The 7,885-nt window shown below is 57.6% G+C and overlaps 1 pseudogene; it reads left to right on the top strand.

Moving 5' to 3' along the window:
* Positions 1 to 5,946: 5,946 nt before the first annotated feature.
* On the top strand, positions 5,947 to 7,872 carry LOC131756928 (large ribosomal subunit protein eL42-like; annotated as a pseudogene).
* The last annotated feature ends 13 nt before the right edge of the window (positions 7,873 to 7,885 follow it).

The following is a 7,885-nucleotide window of genomic DNA, read 5'->3' as shown; positions in this document are numbered from 1 at the left end:
TTAAAACCAAATGTTTTTCCTCTTATGGTCACCATGCTGTACATTGCATCCCCAGGACTTATTTGTTTTATAACTGGACATTCTAACCTTTTGATCTCCTTTACCCATTTTGCCCACCCGTCTCCCCACCTCTGACAATCACCAACCTCTTCCCTGTATCTATGAGTTTTGTTTTTTCTTTAGATTCCGCATATAAGTGAGATCATACAGTATTTGTCTTTCGTTGTCTCACTTAGTTCACTACTCATAGTTATTTTAAACTTTCATTCCAACAGCGCCAACATCTGGGTCATTTTCAGTCTAGTTGTGTTGATTGCTCTGTCTGTTGACAATGGATCGATTTCTCCCGGCTTTTTTGTATATCTATTAGTTTTGTTGACTATCAGATATCATGTGTTAATTTAAATGGACATAAACAATCTTTCCTTCTGGGAATGGGTATGTCTCGCCTCTTCTTCTGTCAGGTCATCGGTGTGAGGGGAGGTTTGGATCAACTTGCTTGGCCCGTGGTTTGGGTTTTATTATTATTTGAGGACCTTCAGGGTACCAGCAACTTCAGAGTCCTTGTGGGGACCTGTGCCTTGTGCTTAGGACAAGGGCTGGGGAGCAGAGTGATTTCACTCTGTCCTATATTTTCAGCTGTCCTGCATGCCCGGCACACAGAAGGGACCTCGACACGCATCAGCCTCTCCCTGGTGGAGAACGATGCTGCTCTGGCATCTGTGCTGGCCAGGCTGGAGCCAGGGGGCGGGGCGGGGGGGGAATCTCTGGTCCTGGCCCAGGTCAGCCTTGGCTGGCCCTGTGTGCCTGGGCCTTGGGAGTGAGGCTTTCTCAGACTTCTGCCTCTTCTCCCTGGGATGGCCGGACCCCCCTTTGTGTGTGTGGTGGGTCTGTGTGAGTGTTCCCAGCCCTCCCTGTATAGACGTCCTTTAGGCACCAGGTGGGACCCTGGACGCAGGCCTGTTTCCTGTGCCGCCCTCAGAGGGAGGGGAAGTCCTTCCCCATCCGCAATGTGAGTATAGAGTGGTGGACGTGAGGACACACCTCCACCCGCCCCCCACCCACCAGGACCCTCCACCTTCAGCCGAGCCATCGGGCAGAGGGCTCTTTGAGGAGGGTCTTCCATGCTTGCGATTTGTATATACTTTCAGGAAGGGAACTTCAAAACCATGTGAAGCTAAAACAGGCGGACAGGCTGCACTGAGAAAGCACGACTTATTTGGCTCACGTGGGGCGTGGTTTCCTGCTGGAGACAGAGGAGGACCCTGGGGACAGGGGCTTCCCAGGGGGGACGCGCCAGCTCACGGAAGGGTCCGGACCATCCTGCCACCTCCTCGCCCGGGTTCAGAGGGTTGGCTGAGCGTGCTGGTCGTGTGCCTCGTGCAGAACCTGGAGGCCCACCAAGGACTCCTGCCGGGAGGGGTACAGGAGTGACCCCGTCTGCACTGGGAGCGGCTGGGAGGAGGCCCGTGATCAGAAGCAGGAAGGGATGCCACAGGGGATGGGTCTGCAGAGCAGGCGGGGCGGGAGGGCGGGCAGCACACAGAGGAGTGTGGCAGGAGGAGGCCACGCACACCGGCTTGTAGCTCGCGGGCAGGCACACGGCAGGCTTGCGGCTCAGGGGCATGCCGGTCTCCTGGCAGGGGCTGGACGTGCAGCAGGAAGGCTGGCAGGAGCCGGGCAGGCGGCAGGCAGCCTGGCAGCCCGAGGGGCAGCGGGTGTGGCACACGGCGGCGTGGGGCTGCGCCGGTGTCGGGAGGAGGTGGCGATGTCTGCAGGCTGCCGCCCGGGGGCCTTTATACCCGGGCCGTGGGCATCCCAGCGACACAGAAGCACAGCTGTTGACTTCCCCGTGGCTGCTGCCATCGTGCTTCTGCAGCATCTAATTATCCTGGGGCACGCTTTTCCTGTGCTGTTCTCCACCATAAATTAGTCTGGCTTTGAGGCCATTTCCTGCTTCTGCAAACAGGATGTTCTGGTTTGCCTTCCCGTGGGGTTCGTGGTGTTTCTCCGGGCCATCGCGGTGCACAGAGCACCCCAGGATCCACTCAGAGTGCCGTCCCCTTTTACTCCTTTTTATCTCGCGCCGTCGATGAAGACTTTGAGGCCGTCACGTATTTTGAGTTTTTACTTCGCACAGGAAAACGTTGAAGCAGGAGTCTGCAAACTGCCGCCTGTGAGGCAAGTCTGTCCTGCCGCTCGTGTCTGATGAAGTTCTCCGGGGCACAGACGCGCCCGTGCGTTTAGTGTGTCTGAGGCTGCTTTTCCCCCGCCAACGCCGAGTCATCGTGAGCGAGACCCCGTGGCCGCAGAGCCTCTGCCCTTCACAGAAAGTCTGTCAGCTCTGCCTTACGTAATCGCACAAGAACTGACTTGTTCATGCAGCAGATTATGCTGTGGGCTGGCAACAGAGACGTCCGGCCTCGCGAGCCTTCCGGGGCAAATGAATAAATGGAAAAGGAATGCATGGAATAATTCAGGGGGGGCGCTGAGGCCTGGAAAGGAAAGCAGGCTCAGCAGACAGAGGGAAGTGGGTGCTGGTGGGTGGTCTGGGCGCCTCGGGGAGGCGGTGATGCTGAGCCGGCACGGGGTGCGGTGAAGGGTCCGGGGCGGTGCTCCAGGCAGAGGCGGTCAGGGGGCTGTGAGGGCGCTGCTGCAGAAACCGGCATGTTCCAGGAGCGGCACACGGGGTGCTAGGGAGCCGGTGCAGGGGCCCTGACTCAGCTCGCGGGTGGAAGACGAAAGAGTCGGTGAGACCGAAGACACGTCGGTAGAAAGAATCCAATCTGAAGAAGAGGCGCAAAGAGTGAAGAAGAATGAAGAGGGCCTATGAGACCATATCAGAAAGGCTAACATGCAAGTGATTTCAACCCAAGAAGGAGAAGAGAATGACATTGAAGCCTAAGAACATTTTGAAGAAATACGGGACAAAATCCCCAAATCTGATTTTTAAAATTCCAGTTTACAGATCCAAGAATGTCAGAGCACCCCTAAGGTCCCAGCACCGTCAGGCACAATGGAAAGACCATGGATTCCAGAGTGAGGCTGGGCAGCCGCAATGCCTGCTTCTCCGTTTGCGCTGGTGAGACCGTGCACACATCCTGGGATCCTTCCAGGCCTTCCTGATTGAACAGCTGTGCAAATGGGGTATCACCTGCCCCTTGAATGGTGGCAGGATTGATCATGGATCGGTTACGAGAGAGTCCACGTAAAATGCTTAGCTCAGCCCCGGCACACAGCTGCGACCCCGCCGTTACGATTATGGCCGTAACGTGGCCACAGCCCCCGGTGAGGAGCCCGACCCTGAGGGAGAACCTTCTGGATCACTGCGTTTCCAAATCGCAATGGGGGACGCTGGTGCGGTGAGTGTGACTCTGCTTCTGTGGACAAAAGGAGGGCCTTGAAAATCATGAAGTGGGGGCCCCATCCCCAACTGACGGCCCTTCCCCATCCAACCCAGGCTCCGACTGCAGAAACCACAGGCCGCTGGCTCACCGTCAGCCTCCAGCTGAGAAAGAGCTTCCGGAACTGAGCCACTGCCGCTGGAACCCCAGGAAGAGACCCAAGGAGGAGAGACAACAGACCGCCACGAGGAAGACACCCGGGTGCCGCGTGGCCGGGACGCCACAGCCCGGGTATGAAGGCGGCCCCGCGGAAGAAGCCTCCGGACCGGCCCTGTCCTCTGCCCTGGGCGCAGCCAGCCCCGTGCCACCGTGGGCCACGCCAGCTGCTCTGAGGGCTGCCAGCCGGCCTCCTGTGTGCCCAGCTTCGTGCCGTGTGCCGCTGAGCCGCGAGCCTGCTGTGCGTGTGCCCGTGAGCTGCCAGCCCACGGTGTGTGTGTGGCCTCCTCCTGGCAGCCCTCCGGGTGCTGGCAGCCCTCGTGCCCTGCCCTGGGTGGCCGAGCCGGGGAAGGCGGCCTCTGGGCCTCTGGGCGAGCTCCCGGCGCTCAGCCCGAGGGACCCCACGCCGTCCCCGAACTTACGAGGCCAGTCCTCGCCCTGCTCCGCGTGCATTGAGGGCAAGTCACTGACTCCCTGGACTGACCCGTTCAGGCGAAGCGGTCTTCTGCTCCGCGGCGGATCCGTGGGGCCCCGCGTCCCCCAGCCCGAGGCTAAATGGGAGCGAGATGCTCCACTGACAGGCAGGGAAAGGCTCCTCTGCCTCCCGATGGGTGGGGAAGCGCCCCGTGGTGACCCCCCGTGGTGCCCCAGAGACGCCCACGGCCCACCCCCAGGACCGTGGCGCGTCCCCTCACACGGCAAAGCGATGTTGCCCATGGGAGTGAAGCAAGGCTCTCGTGATGGGGGATGGTCCCGAGTCATCCGGCCGGGACTTGGGAGAGGGGCCGGGGAGGCTCGGCCGCAGAAGCCGGACGCCGGGCCACGAGCCGAGGATGTGGGGCCTCTGGCTGAAAGACACGCGCGTCGGAAAGCGGCCCGTGAGACCCCCTCCCGATGTGGCCTCCGCCGCTGTGAGGCGGCACTTCGTGTCGTCTCAGCCACGTGTCCCCGGCACTTGTTAGGGCAGCCGCAGGACAGCCCAGCTTCTGGACGGCACAGCCTCGGACCTCCACCCTCCCTCCGTGGTCCTGCCCGCTGCCCCGTGACCATCGGTGCCGTGGCCAGAGGTCGGGGAATCAAGGGAAGGAGGGGAGCCCCTCGGGGCTGCGGAGACAGCTCCCCTCGCCCTGCTGTGCCGTCTTGGAGCCCATTCTTCCTCGGGGGCCCTTCCTGCCGGGCGAGAAGACCCTCAGCCCCCAGCCGGGGGAGGAAGCCCCTCCAGCGGGCCTTTGCCCTTCTCTGGCGCTCGCTGTAGCTGGCGATGTTTCTGCCCAGGTCTGTCCCGCTCCGGGCTCTCTCCCCTGGCCTGAGTCGGCCCTGTCCTCTCTCCCACGTGGGGGGACACTCAGGCCACCCTGCCCCTGAGCATCCAGCGCAGATTCCGGGCACCTTGGCACCGGGCAGGGGTGGGCCTCCCTGCAGGGGACTCTGTCACACTCCTGGTGACTCCCTGGGAGCCCCTCCTTTGCCTGCAGAGGCCATAGCTGCCCCAGTCCCTCCTCCTCAGGAGGGCGGGGGACATGGCACAGCTTTCTCCAGGGATGGCTCTTGACCTCGGCAGCCACGGGCCTGGACCCCTGACACACAGACCCCCTCCTGGCTTCTCCACCCTCCCTAGGGGGCTGGAGTTGGGGAGGGGCTGGGGTAACGTCCAGGGCTGCAAAGTACACAGACTGGGTACTGTCTTTTTAATTGTTTTTTTCTCTCACAATTTAGATTTTGCTGGTTGTTTTGAGGATCAGTACACAGACATTTCAATTTGTAGACAATTCTTAACGCATGTACCAAAACTCTACAAAGTCATGTAGTTGTGATTCTTTTCTGAACAGTTATTCCAGTGACTTTCCAGCTTAAAATTTGGAGGCAATTTTCCTTGACGGGATATCAAGTACCAATACCTTCCAATACTGATATGCTGTTACATCGTAAGCCCCACTATTTCACAATTTAATATCACATACGCTACATACTCAAATTGTCAGTCGTTCACAGCACACTAACAAAGTTACTAGAAGAACCGGACTACCACGACCAAAGATGTTCCAGAGTGCACGAGATTCTGCCCAGGAGAGCCAAGGTCAAGGGGTGAGTGGTTTGCTTTAGGAAACAATTCTACCGGAAACAACGTGGGAAGAGAAGCAATTTAAACTGTTCAAGACATTAAATGCACAACTGACTGCAAACTGCCATGTGGTATGCGTTGTATTATAGGATAGAAAAGCTCCCCCGCATCTGTGGAGTGTTAAGCTGACACCAAGACAATCAAAGCCTCCCATATTCAGTATCCCACTATTTTCTCCTTGCACCCAAAATTAAACAGCCAGTGATTTCACCTCTTAAAAAAGACAGATACCTTCCTCCACGTGCCAACCGTGCTCTCGCAAACATGGTGAACGTTCCGAAAACCCACCCGACTTTCCGTAAGTGGCAAAGCCCCAGCCCCGCAAAGGGACACAGCGCAAGGGCAGGGATTCTCTGTACGCCCAGGGACAGCAGAGTGGCTACGGTGGGCAGACTAAGCCGATTTTCCGGAAAAAGGCTAAAACTACAGAGAAGATTGTGCTGAGGCTTGAATGCGTTGAGCCCAACTGCAGATCTAAGAGAACGCTGGCTCTTGAGAGATGCAGGCATTCTGAACTGGGAAGAGATAAGAGGAGAAAGGGCCAAGTGATCCAGTTCTCGGCTTCATATTTTGTTTTATTATGAAGCCAATAAAAATTTGAGACCGTTTACTTCAGTTAGCTTCAATTGGTTTTTTTGGAAGGGAAATAAACTAGTGCCGTCCATAAAATTCTCCTTGGGAAACTAAAAAAAAAAAAAAAACATTTACACTTAAAAAAAGTGGGATGAGGTAGGATTCCCTCCTTTTAAAAAATGTTTCTAGGGCTTCCCTGGTGGAGCAGTGGTTGGGAGTCCGCCTGCCGATGCAGGAGACGCGGGTTCGTGCCCCGGTCCGGGAAGATCCCACGTGCCGCGGAGCGGCTGGGCCCGTGAGCCGTGGCCGCCGGGCCTGCGCGTCCGGAGCCTGTGCTCCGCAACGGGAGAGGCCACAGTGGCGAGAGCCCCGCGTACAGCAAAAAAAAAAAAAAAAAAGTTTCTAGAGCTACTAAAAAACTTGCATTTACAAAATAGTTGATAAAAATATTCCTCTGGATTGTACAAGAAGGGAGACAGGGGCCACTGAGAGGACTGGGTGTGTGTGATATTAACCAGACTTGGCTTCTTTCTCTCCTCCTTCATCAGAGGGCAGGCTGTCCTCGTTTTTAATTTCTCCGTTTTCTGCAGGTAAGTCTTCTTTAGTCTCTGGGCGAGCCACTTCAGCCTGTTTTCCCTTGGCTCCCCTTTTCCCTTTTGTTTGCACTTTTTTGGTCTGAAGGTAGGTTCTTTCCTGCCGCCTTTTCTGCCTTCGTTTCCACTTTTGCAGGAGGCGTTTTAGCTGACGACCTCGCCCATCTCCTCTCGGGCTCCTGCTTCACCACTGCCTCAGGGGCGCTGGCCTTCCTCTTGCGCACCATGGCTGCAGGGCCAGCGCGGGCCGGGTGCCTGCGGGCTGTGATGCCCGGGGAGCTTTTGCAAAGCTGGGCTGCCTGGCCGCTGCCAGGGTACTGCCTTAAACAGCACACACGTGTGGTCTCCCGGGGTGGAGGCCAGAACTGGAGATCAGGGTGTGGGCAGGGCTGGTCCCTTCCCAGGGCGGCGAGGGAGAGTCCATCCCCTCCTCCAGCTCCTGGCGTTTGTTTGCTGGCGTCTCTGGGGTTCCTCGGCTCGTACAGGCATCACCCCGACCTCTGCCTTCACCTTCACTGCATCTTCCACCTCCTTGTGCCTCTGTGTCCAGAGTTTCCTTTCTTTCCTTCTTTTTTTTTTTAATAAAGACACCGCCACATGTCTGTGGATTAGGGCGCACCCCGCTGGCCTCATTTTAACTTGATCACATCTGTAAGGACATCGTTTCCAACCAAGGTCACATTCAGAGGTATTGGGAGTTAGGACTTCAACATATCTTTGCGGGGGGGCGGGGACACAATTCAGCCCACCAGGGGGGCAGCTCAAAGCAGCAAGACGAGTCCGGCCCCTCCTCCGTGCACCCGCGTGGCCGCGCCGCCGTTCCCCTTGTCCTGTGGCATCTGACCTCTTGGTTCCTCAGGAACCAGGAGAGTCCAATTTGAGAATCCCGCCTCACTTGACACTTGATGAGCTCACTCTGTACAAAGGCCCCACTCATGTCCGGAATCACGGCGATTATGGGAGGAAGGGGCAGGCCTGCGTGTGGGATGGCCTGGAAAGTGCCGGCTCAGCCCCTGTGGTGTGAACGCGGGCCCCTC

This window comes from Kogia breviceps, chromosome 5 (genome assembly GCF_026419965.1).
Source record: "Kogia breviceps isolate mKogBre1 chromosome 5, mKogBre1 haplotype 1, whole genome shotgun sequence".
Taxonomy (NCBI): Eukaryota; Metazoa; Chordata; class Mammalia; order Artiodactyla; family Physeteridae; genus Kogia; species Kogia breviceps.
This window is presented reverse-complemented; position numbering and strand designations above follow the sequence as displayed.